The sequence below is a fragment of the Gymnoscopelus braueri genome, assembly GCF_963280865.1.
Source record: "Gymnoscopelus braueri genome assembly, chromosome: 24".
NCBI classification, from domain to species: domain Eukaryota; kingdom Metazoa; phylum Chordata; class Actinopteri; order Myctophiformes; family Myctophidae; genus Gymnoscopelus; species Gymnoscopelus braueri.
In genome coordinates, this window is record NC_137626.1 from 2,593,402 (window position 1) to 2,605,901 (window position 12,500).

At 40.9% G+C, this 12,500-nt stretch overlaps 1 protein-coding gene across 1 annotated transcript in view; it reads right to left on the reverse strand.

Annotated features, from left to right (window-relative positions):
* Positions 1–7,345: 7,345 nt before the first annotated feature.
* The window catches only part of LOC308080410 (uncharacterized protein), an 18,812-nt gene continuing 13,657 nt past the window's right edge, over positions 7,346–12,500 (reverse strand). The window contains exons 15-16 of the mRNA XM_080422253.1: positions 12,480–12,500; positions 7,346–8,835 (exon numbers count right to left, since the gene is read on the reverse strand). The exon at positions 12,480–12,500 is cut by the window's right edge and continues 127 nt beyond it. The gene's annotated coding sequence lies outside the window, so the exon portion shown is untranslated. The remainder of the gene's footprint in view (positions 8,836–12,479) is intronic.

The following is a 12,500-nucleotide window of genomic DNA, read 5'->3' on the forward strand; positions in this document are numbered from 1 at the left end:
TAAAGGGATAGTTCACCCCCAAATGGATCAGTCACCCCATGGAGACTTTCTCTCATTCCTAAGACAATAATTTGATGACCGGCAGAGGTTCCGGTAGGACAGTGGTTCTCAACCTGGGGGTCGCGACCCCCAGGGGGGTCACCAAATAATTTGGGGGGGTTGCCAGATTTTTTGGTGAATGTGAAAAAAAAAAAAAAAAAAAAAGTTTATATATATTTTTTTTTTACAAAATATTTTTTAATGTTATTATTAATTCATGTTTAAAAAAAAAAAAAAAAAAAAATTAATTCATGTTTTATCAGTTAATTTACTAAATTCAAGATAAAAATATTTCATTATTAACATTAGGAACCCTAACCCTAATCCTATCCCTAATAATTATCAAATAACCTATTATAATTAAATAACCTAACCCTAACCCTAACCCTAAAACCGAAATAAAGTAACCAAAAACCGGGAAAAAACATACCCAATCCGCCCAGAACCGCATGTACGCGCACTGCGCGCGTGCATGCGGGGGGTCGCGGGAAATAATATCATTATTTTGGGGGTCGCGGCCTGAAAAGGTTGAGAACCCCTGCGGTAGGAGACACAAAGAGTCTCCTTTGTGTCTTCTACCGGAACCACTGCCTACCGGTCCGCTGGTCATCACATTATTGTCTTGCGGCAAAAACTGAAAAATATCCATGAATTGAAGTCTCCATGTGGTGACTGATCCATAGATCATACATGGGCAACTGGCGGCCCGGGGGCCACATGCGGCCCCCACCTTCACTTAATGCGGCCCGCAGGTTAAAGGGATATTTCACTTTCAAATAAAATAAACATTTAAAAAATATATTAAAAATAAATGAAAAAAGTAATGGAAAAATCACGGCCCCCTCACGCATTAGAGTGTCCTACTAATGTGTGAGGGGGCTGTGACTTTGCCATAACTTTTTTCATTTTTTAAAAATATTTATTTTTAATGTTTATTTTATTTGAAAGTGAAAGATCCCTTTAACTCTCTCAGTGCCACGCCCCGACATATCCCGAGTTTTTCCCGAGTACCCTCAGTGCCAGCACGAGAAATCCCGAGTTTTTACTTTTGACTGTGGTCGCGTTATTCTGTTTATTTTTCATGATCACTTTCGCTTCCTGACTACATCAGACTCACCCGGAGCCGGATGTAAAAAAAAAATTATTCATTTCCGGGTCACGTTGTTTTTCTCCGGTGATTTTCGGCCAGAATAGGGAAAGTCACGGTTTTTCACACGGTATAAAAAGCGAACGGAGAGGTCCACGTCTACTCTCTTTGGTCTGGGTGACGATCAGTCATCGTAGTCGTGTATCGCATCGTAATTTAGCGCGATCAACGATTGTCGAAAATGTCAACATCCGGTTCTGACCGGATATGACGTGAGCCTGTTTGGGAGGGGGCGAGTGAGCCAGCGAGATCATCAATGTGTCGATTTGTTGCTCTCTACTGGTAGAACTGTATTATGGGTTTAAAACCCAATCAGATCATTTATTTGAATGAAAAATTACAAAATTACAAAATAAAAAAAAACGCAAATTCCTGGCAGTTTGGGAGTACTTTATGAAAATACTCTTGGCACTGAAAGAGTTAATATCAGAATACTGATATATTATTGATTTCAGCTGTTATGATTCCTAACATGCAAACATGACCCGCTTTAATTACTTCAGTCTATATTAGTACTGTAGATAATGACAGGGATAAAAATTCTATTGTCTTTTTTATGTGTACATTTAAGTTCATAAAGTTAACATAAGTATAACTAAATGCATTTGAAATTAAATACAAATGTTACTTTTCAGGATTAAAAAAAAAATAATAATCTGGACCCCAATTCAAAAATAGCAAAAATAGCAGATCTACAAGCTCAAAACGCGTCGCTTGTAGATCTGCTAATTTTGCTACTTTTGTGTGACCTAGAATGACACGTATATGCAATGTGGCCCACTGGAGTGAGTGTGGAAATATAGTGGCGCTCTCCATCATCAAAGTTGCATCACCCCTGCCATAGAAAGAAAGTACTTTTGGGGGTGAACTATCCCTTTAATGGGTCATTATGAGTGTTGGGGGTAGCAGTGGCTCAGGGGTCGAGTGGCCGGTAGAAGCGGCCGGATGGAAGCCGTGAGGTTTCCAGTTCGATCCCGGGCTCCCCGAAGAGTTAGTGTGGAAGTGTCCTTGAGCAAGACACTGAACCCCTAAATGCTCCTGATGAACAGGTTGGTGCTTTGCATGGTTTCCTCCTCCATCGGTGTGTGAATGTAATGCACAATCTATGTAAAGCGCTTTGGATAAAAAGAGCTATATAAATGTAGCCTGGTATCCAGCCTGCTTCGCTACGTTCGGCGGACTTTATTTTCTCTCTTCGCTTCTCAGTCTGGAAAGCCTCCTATCTCCAAGGGAGGCGGGCGGGACATGGCATAAGGTAGGAATCGAGCCGTGGCTTCTGATTGTTCTGTGGTGCGGGGCGGGACAAAAAAAACAGTGTGATCGTTGTGATTCGTCATTCGTTTGAACAACATCCAATCAGCAACGACGTTGCCCAACGTAACATATGTAGTTCCAGTGTAGTTCTGCAAAACGAGTCAATAGGGTGCTCTCCAGACTGAGAAGCGAAGAGAGAAAAAAAAGTCAGCCGAACGTAGCGAAGCAGGCTGGATCCCAGGCTAATATAAATGCACCATTTACCATTTGTCCCATCATGCTTTGCTGCCGGTGGCGGTCTGCACGCCGATGACCACGGCGGTGGCGGCGGAGACGGGCGAGGCGTAGGCTCCCGCCATGCTGTGTAACCCGGCAACCAGACAGCGCCAGCTGAAGCGCAGCGCCTTGCCCACGTTCTGCAAGACAAGACAAGAAGCACAGTGGTGGGAAAAGTACTACTTTTTTTTTACTTAAAAGTATAAAAAAGTATCATTTATATCATATATAGTATCATATATCTATCATATATCTTTGAATATATATATATATATATATATATATATATATATTTATATGGAAGCCGTATATATATATATTATATATATATATATATATATATATATATATATATATATATATATATATATATATACATTTCTAACTCAAATCTTTGCTTCTGGGGGTCCCTGGAACAACATATATTCAGATGGGGGTCCGCAGCCAAACACATATCATTTTGGGTGGTCCTTGACATGAAAAGAGAGAGAGAGAGAGAGAGAGAGAGAGAGAGAGAGAGAGAGAGAGAGAGAGAGAGAGAGAGAGAGAGAGAGAGAGAGAGAGAGAGAGAGAGAGAGAGAGAGTGTGTGTGTGTGTGTGTGTGTGTGTGTGTGTGTGTGTGTGTGTGTGTGTGTGTGAGAGAGAGAGAGAGAGAGAGAGAGAGAGAGAAAGTGTTCCAGAGGATTACTGAAGATTAGCTCAGTGAGAGAGAACTCATTTAACCTTTGAACCCTCCAACACTTCAACCTGTTTTCTTCTTCTTAGTTTCTACTTATAGAGCAGGGGGTCCTGAATCATTCTCATGTCAAGGACCCCCACATTAACATGTATTTGGCCGAGGACCCCCATCTGAAAATGTGTCGTTCCAGAGACGCCCGTAAAGAGAAGATTTGTGTAAATTCAGTCCAAATCGTTCACAATTGTGCTAGATTTTTGAAACAATACAAAAATAGCCAATCTACAACTACAAGCTCACGATGCGTTGTGAGCTTGTAGATCTGCTATTTTTGAATAGCCAAATAAAACTTAAAATGACAGAGATGCGTTCTCGGTCTTAATGGGTTAAACTTAAAGGACCACTTCAGACATTTTCAACCTGATCTTCATATGATTGGTCCTCACTGTGATGCTCATTGTACGTCTTGTCTGTCTGTCTGTCTGTCTGTCTGTCTGTCTGTCTGTCTCTGTGTGTCAGACTCAGAGTCAGACAGTTCAGAAACCTTCAGTCAGAATACTCCATGCCAAATGTCCTGTATGACTATGTATGCCTTGTAGCACCTTAATATTTGCATAATTTTGCCAGAAATGCTTCTGGGGATTCTACAAATGTCTTCTAAATCCTAACAGTTTTCTGAAAAAAACGTCACAGGTGAAACCTCGTCTTGCGAGACTTCCGGAGAGGCGCTTCCGACATAAACACTGTGGAGTGTATAGCAGATCTACAAGCTCATAGTGCGGCACTCGGTGCCGCACTATGAGCTTGTAGATCTGCACATTTCTTTTCATAGCCAAAGTATAAAATAATGGTTTAGTGATTACACAGATGTGTTCCCGGTCTTAATGGGTTAAAGATGCAATTTTCCCTGGTTTAGGGTTTAAAATGTCCTTCCTATATTTTGACCTTTCACCGGCGCGTTCACCGGCGTGTTTCAATGTTGTAGCGCTCCTTCAGCAGCCCTGCTTCTAAATGTCGGCGTTTTTCGCCGTTTTTTTTTTTCTTCACGCCGTTTGGTGCCCCCCCAAGGTTGGTGCCCTGTGCTTCAGCACCTCAAGCCCGTTGGATAAGCCACCACTGGAGAGGCTACACATGGAACCAAATGGACCGTTACATTTGTAGCCTACACACTCTCTGAGTTATAAATGTTTCAACACATTGAAACACTGAGGAACGTACAGCGTGGGCTGAGCAGATTAAAAACTGTCCTCCAATACCTTTCTATACTTCTTGTATTTCTCCTTCTTCCTCCTCTCCTTGTCCTCCTTCCTTCTCCTCCTCTCCTCGGGCGTCTCCTCTCCTCTCTCCTCGTCCAGCTCCTCGATGAGGGGCTCGTACTTGTCGGGAGGATGGCGAAGTACACCTCCTTGGAACTCTACGGAAAGAAGTCACATTTACAGGGAAAATGTTACATTTTTTGATGTGTTGTCATGAATAAACTTAATGTTGACATGGCTGATGGATCACTGACTATCACTACATATAAAAACATGACACTTCATTTAAAAAGGTTGCAGAGCCCTGGTTTAAAGGATGGCAGTAGAAATAGTAGAATGAGAAAACGAACATTTGTAACTCAAATCTTTGCTTCTGGGGGATTCTACAAATGTCTTCTAAATCCTAACAGTTTATTTATTTTTAAACGTATGTTTCTATAATATCAGTGGTTCTCAAAATGTAATGTATTTGGCCGTGGACCCCCATCTCAAAATATTTTGTTCCAGGGACCCACAGAAGTTGTAATAGAGTTAAAAATGTTCGCTTTAAAAATATGTATATTCAAAGATTTGCAAAAAAAATAGCAGAGTAGCAAAGTAGGGTCCAGGGACCCCCAGGGGTCCTTGAGGGGGTTGGGTCCCCAGCTAAATGATTGATAGTTAGGAAACAAATGGACCATTATGTGGCTATAACTCTTAGAGTGTACAAATGGAACCAAATGGACCCTTACGGGTCCATTTGGTTCCATTTGTACACTCTCAGAGTTATGGCGGTCTGTGGTCTAATGCAGGGGTTCTCAAAGTAGGGTCTGGGGACCCCCAGTGGTCCTTAAGTGGGTCCAGGGGGATCCCCAGCAAAATTAGTTATTATTCTGTAAATCAAAATCAGGCACAACATTTATGTTTTTTCAGATGGGGGTCAGATGGGGGTCCACGGCCAAATATATGAATGTAGGGGTCCTTGACATGGAAAAGTTTGAGAACCGCTTATTAAAAAAATGCATTAAAAGAAATAAGAAAAACACACAAAAAAAACTGCTGTACTCAAGTAGTCTTTTCTCTAGATACTTGCTTACTCTTACTCAAGTAATTATTTTTGGATGACTACTACTGTTACTTCTCCTTCAGACTATTTTAAAGTAGCAATACTTTATACTGGAGTAGGCTATATATAGTTTACTGTTAGGCTAGAGTACATCTACTCACCTGTGGCTGTGACTCTGTCGTTCCGCTCAGGGATTTCTTCCTGGGTTTCTTGTTTTTCTTCTTGCTCATGGTGGAGGATGTGAGAGACTAAACACTCACTGAGTAACTCGTAAAGTTTTTTTTAAAAAACTAACTTGTAAGTAAAGTTTTTTACGTATTCTTTTCAACTGTCGGTAGTGTGCCGGTGTGCCAGCGGTGCAGAGTGCAGGAATGTCATATGAACCTTTGGACCGCCTGTCTAAGCTGCCGTGTGTGTGTGTGTGTGTGTGTGTGTGTGTGTGTGTGTGTGTGTGTGTGGGGGGGGGGGGGGGGGGGGGGGAGGGGGGTGAAGAGGAAGTATGCCAGTGGAAGCACTGAGTAAATATTATTCAATTCACTTCAAACAGACATGAGACACTACACAACATATAACAGACAGACAGACAGACAGACAGACAGACAGACAGACAGGCAGGCAGGCAGACAGACAGACAGACAGACAGACAGACAGACAGACAGACAGACAGACAGACAGACAGACAGACAGACAGACAGACAGACAGACAGACAGACAGACAGACAGACAGACAGACAGACAGACAGGCAGGCAGGCAGTTAGGCAGACAGACAGGCAGGCAGGCAGACCTGCAGGCTGTTAGCTCAGACATTATATTAAAACTACAAACTTCACAGAAAGTCAATAAGGCTGGCTTGTAGCTGAAGTAATAACATCACACTGGGAGAGCTACACGCACACGCACACACACACACACACACACACACACACACACACACACACTGAATCTAAGACTAAAACTAAAAGATACAAGATAAATGTTGTCAAGTGAAACTAAAATAAAGAAGTTAAAGGTAGGGTAAGTTATGTTGTTTTGTTAAAATAGTGTTAAATAGCTCTATATTGTGATAGTAATCATTACTATAGTGTTTGTTCAGTAACAGTGTTAAATAGCTCTATATTGTGATAGTAATCATTGCTATAGTGTTTGTTCAGTAACGAGTATGAGGCTGTAGATTGGCTAAGAATTCAGGCAAAGAGTACAGGGGGACAGGAGGTGGTTATTATGTGGTCGACAGTCTGCTCACCCTCTGTCTGCCCTGGGCTCCACTTCTTCATACAGCTGTCTGCCCTGGGCTCCACTTCTTCATAGACGTGTTGAAGCAGACGACCCCGGGACGCAGTCGGTTCGGCAGATCTTCTCCTTTGACGCCGTCTCCCGGACGTCCCGACAAGCACAGACAAGGAAGCCGCTGTGTGCAAATGCATAGATAGAAGGTACAGCAGGTACTGAACGGTACTGGCCTGTTTCAAAGTGATTTTTAAAAAAAGTATTTGTTGTAAAAACCTTGTACTTACGCAGGGCGGTGGGGGTTCGTGTTCTATAATGCAAATCAAATGAGGGTTCTTCAAAAAGAAGAGATATAACGTAGATATACCAGGCCATATGTATACGAACCAAACGACCAGAGTAGAGACAAGATCAGAACAAAATGTCATATTCATGTTTTCCATTTATTAAACTCAAACAAAACCAAAAAAAAACATTTACATGAATGCTAAATGATAATTTAACGATTATACAAGCTGATAACTGAAAGGTGAGTTAGGCAAGGGATCATGAAAGGTGAAGCGGTCATTGTTGAGAAATAAACCTAAACCACCTAAAAAAATAGTTGATTCTGAGGAAGGCGGAAATGCAGAAACGTGCAAAAAGCATGAGTATGAGCTCAGTTCTGGGCTCTCCCCGGGCTGGCAGAGAATCGTGGGATAAAAAAAATAATTAAAAAAAATGCAGAAACATGAATCAAATAAATAATCACTCCATATGGAGGCAGAAATCTCCCTTTTTGAAAAAATAAACCCCCGACACGAAGCAGAGGGGTCTTCATATCACCCTGAAGGGGTTTTTATTTCTCAACAACGACCGGCTCACCGTTCATTATAAAGCTTATTACACGGCTAATTTATATTAATATTAATACAAAAAGTAACAACAAAACGATGTCATTGATTTTAAAAAGGATTTCATTGCTTCGTGTAAAATAAAATAAAAACAGATTATGCCAGATGCGTCCAGCGCAACACGTCGGCTCCAAAAGACACCGGTAGGAAAAGGCGATTAAATATGAAACAATATTCTGTTAATGCGTTGACTATCAAAACAATTTCAATATCGTTTTTCAGTGTATCGATGTCGAGTGACATCACGTCTTTGTTTACATGGCTGCCATGTTGAATACGGAAAAAAACAAGCACTGCATATGGATTGATGGATTGGCTGATTATAAACGCACGTTAACGTGCAGTTACAGAGAGGCGTGTCTAATAAAAGTGGCCGGCGAGTGTACTGTACGTCCTGGATTCAGACCGACGGCCAGGGGAGCAACCGCCTCATGTCAAACATTATACATGTATGTCAAGTTCAATCACAGAGTTCAATGTTTGCAGAACGGAGCAGAAACCTGAAGACAAAGCACAGCTCTGTGAACTATAGAACAACATGGAACAGTCCTGGCTTTGAGGACATTAAAACTATGTACATTAAAACTATATACATTAACCCATTCAGACCTGAGGCAGAAATCAGTTTTTCTCACACTTTCAAGATTTGTGTAAACTGTTCAAAAGTAGCAGATGTACAAGCTCGCAGCGTGGCACGAAGTGATGCGCTGCGAGCTTGTAGATCTGCTATTTTTTTAATAGCCAACGCTAAAATAAGAAAATTAACTAACTATGTACATGAAACCACAATATGAAAAATAATAACAAAACAAACAGAAAGCTGTCTGTATGATTGACTGGACAGACAGACAGACAGACAGACAGACAGACAGACAGACAGACAGACAGACAGACAGACAGACAGACAGACAGGCAGACAGACAGGCAGACAGGTCCCTCTGCTTCCTGGATGGGTCGCAAAAGGGGCGGAGCCACTACTGGCCAGGCTCTTCTTTGATCGGATTGGCTAATTGACCAGGATCTGAGGAGAGAGGCGGGAGGGGCTTATTCGGACGGCGCTCATTCAATCACCTGTCAATCACCACGTCACAATCACCTGTCAATCATCACGTCACAATCACAACGTCACACAATCACCTGTCAATCATCATCATGTCACAGATCAATAGCGTCTGTCAATCACTTCATGACAATCACAATCAGAATATTTAGTTTTCTTCAAGAGAATGTGTTACGCTTTTTAACTATCATATCAAGTCATTCATTCCACAGAAATTATCAAGACATTTTAAAGTAAAATACATGTAATAATAACCAGATAATGTACTAATAACATAAAGCTTATTTGTGGACATGTGGTTTGCAAAACATTTATTCAAGCATATTTCTGGCCATTTTGTCTGTATTTGTTTTGCAATAAAAAAGTGAAATACGATATATCTGTATGATACAGTATTATATTTCACGGTAAAATTATTATTATTTTCTAATCTAATATCAATCTAATATTATTTTCAATAAAATATTATGTTATAATCCTATACTGTCCAGAGCCAACAGAATGACAAGTGAAGCTGAGAAACATAACACATGAAGTCCTCTGGATGGCGCTGCAAGCAAACTTTACAGGTCTAGAAACTCACCAGTGAGATGACAGCAGAAAACAGACTGGTCACTTTCAGTCATGCACAGTAACTAAGTACTGTACTTACGGTATTTACTTGAGTACTGTACTTGAGTACTTTATATTTTAATTAAATTGTTTCACCCTTTTTTTGCTAGTGTTAATCCAGGACGCCAATTTCTTTCACTTCATCAAGTATTCTCTTTGTTTTTTTGGATTCTTCATTCACAGTGAAAGGATGTGACACGACCAAGAAAGCTTCATGAATTTAAGTTTTTCACAGAGAGAGCTATTAATAAGTATTTGATAATAAGTATTGCTTTAAGCCTGGCGTCCCTATTTAGCTTTTAGTTGATTTTTTAATCTCTGTGTTGTTATTCATGTCCTCACTGTTATGCCTGATTCACTGCCTGTTTTGCTATTATTTTAATGTTGTTTTATGCTTTCTTTTTTTGCTTTATCGGTAAATTTATTTTTTCTGTAAAACATTTTACTCTTGCTCTGTAAAGCACTTTATTATTTCTGATAAATGTCTAAATAGCAGATCTACAAGCTGAGAAGGCATCTTAATGCAACGTGTTGTGAGCTTGTGGCTATTTTCAGAAACAAAGTGGGAAATGTTTTTCAAATGGGTATGTACTGTATGCTACTGTTGTACTGGGAGCTGACCGGTACAACCACAGTCTGATACTGTTGTACTGGGAGCTGACCAGTACAACCACAGTCTGATACTGTTGTACTGGGAGCTGACCTGTACAACCACAGTCTGATACTGTTGTACTGGGAGCTGACCGGTACAACCACAGTCTGATACTGTTGTACTGGGAGCTGACCAGTACAACCACAGTCTGATACTGTTGTACTGGGAGCTGACCGGTACAACCACAGTCTGATACTGTTGTACTGGGAGCTGACCAGTACAACCACAGTCTGATACTGTTGTAGTGGGAGTTGCACTAGCAGTTTGGGGCAGTATGGGGGGTCCAATGCCTTGTTCAAGGTCCAAACATACTTCAACGGTGGGTGTTGAGGGAGGGGTGAGTGTTGGCTCTAACCTGTGATGTTTAAAACCTTGAACTAATAGAAAAAAAACACTTCCTATTGTAGAGTTAGTGTGTGGGTGGGGGGGGTGTCTCTCTCACTCACAGACAGGCATCAGCGCACGCACGCACGCACGCACGCACGCACGCACGCACGCACGCACGCACGCACGCACGCACGCACGCACGCACACACACACACACACACACACACACACACACACACACACACACACACACACACACACACACACACACACACACACACACACACACACACACACACACACACACACACACACACACGTTGAGTCATAGTGTCAGGGCTCTGACAGGAAGTGGTGGTTGCTGTGGTTTTATCATCCAGTCACAGTATGAGCCGACTGACATTCAGTCTGTAAACTACACACTATATACCTGTTTATAACCTACCAGAACAGCCTACTAACCTAATAACCTGATCATGTACTGTTATAACCTGATGTAATAACCTATAACCCACTAACCTACTGTAATAGCCTACTAACCTATAACCTAAGCAGTGGTGTAAAGTAACTAAGTACATGTACTCAAGAGTATTTCCCAATTTCAGTACTTTTATTTCTACTCCACTACATCTCAGAAACAAATATTGTACTTTTACTCCACTACAATTATTTGAAAACTTTAGTTACTAGTTACTTTGAAGGTATACATTATTACATTAAAAAAAACATGCATTAACCACTTTAGCCTTATTTTATACCTAGGCTATTTGAATAGCCGATCTAGCCGATCTACAAGCTCACTGTAGATCGGCTATTTTCAAACATTGTAGTACTTTTACTTTTGGTACTTTAAGTACATTTTGGTACCAAACTTTTGTACTTTTACTCAAGTAAAATTTTTATTCCGGACTTTTACTTGTAACAGAGTACTTAGACATTGCAGTATTGATACTTTTACTTAAGTAGAAGATTTGAGTACTTTTTCCACCACTGAACCTATTAATGTACTGTAATAACCTGATGTATTAACCTAGTAACCCACTAACCTACTGTACTAACATTGTCATAGATCCTGTTCACTCACATTACAGAGTTATAGAATAAAGGCCATAGAGAAAACAATTGAGTCAAGTCTTCAATAAACATTTGTAAACCTCTTGGGAACGAGCAGAACGCATGGATTAAAGCTAAATAAAATCTCACAACTGTTTCCTAAACAATGAACACAATATGTAACATTATGATGTTTTAGTAACATTGTTCCTGGTGTTCTACATACAGCCAACCAGGTGATGAAACCACAGATAGATTTGCTTTTAGATGAAACATCCGAGACTATTAAGATTTTATGGAAGATGCTTCTGAACATAATGCTACTTTGACCACTTCAAATGCTCTAATCTTAAAATAATAACCGAAAATAGCCGATCTACAAGCTTGCATTGAGAGCGGTCGGATGGTAACCGTGAGGTCCCCAGTTTGATCCGACTCCCCCATAGTTAGTGTCGAAGTGTCCTTGAGCCCTAATTGCTCCCGATGAGCAGGTTGGTGCCTTGCATGGTTTCCTCTGTCATCGGTGTGTGAATGTGTGTGTGAATGTGTGTGTGAATGTGTGTGTGAATGGGTGAATGTAATGCACAATCTATGTAAAGCACTTTGGATAGAAACGCTATATAAATGCACCATTTACCATTTTTACCATTGAGAGCTTGTAGATCGGCTACTTCGCTACATTTCATAAAAGACATGTTGGCTTCGGGAATCCAAATGAACTTTAATCCATGAGAACGAATATGTAGGGGTGGGGGGGGGGGGGGGGGGGGGGCTTTAATGTCAAGAATATTATTATCACTCAAACACACCTCCAACAATAAAATCATGTTTGCACATCACACCTACTAAGACTTTGTCTCTATGTCCTCTGTCTACATGTCTGTCTGTCTGTCTGTCTGTCTGTCTGTCTGTCTGTCTGTCTGTCTGTCTGTCTGTCTGTCTGTCTGTCTGTCTGTCTTACCTTTTCCGTTGAATACTTTGT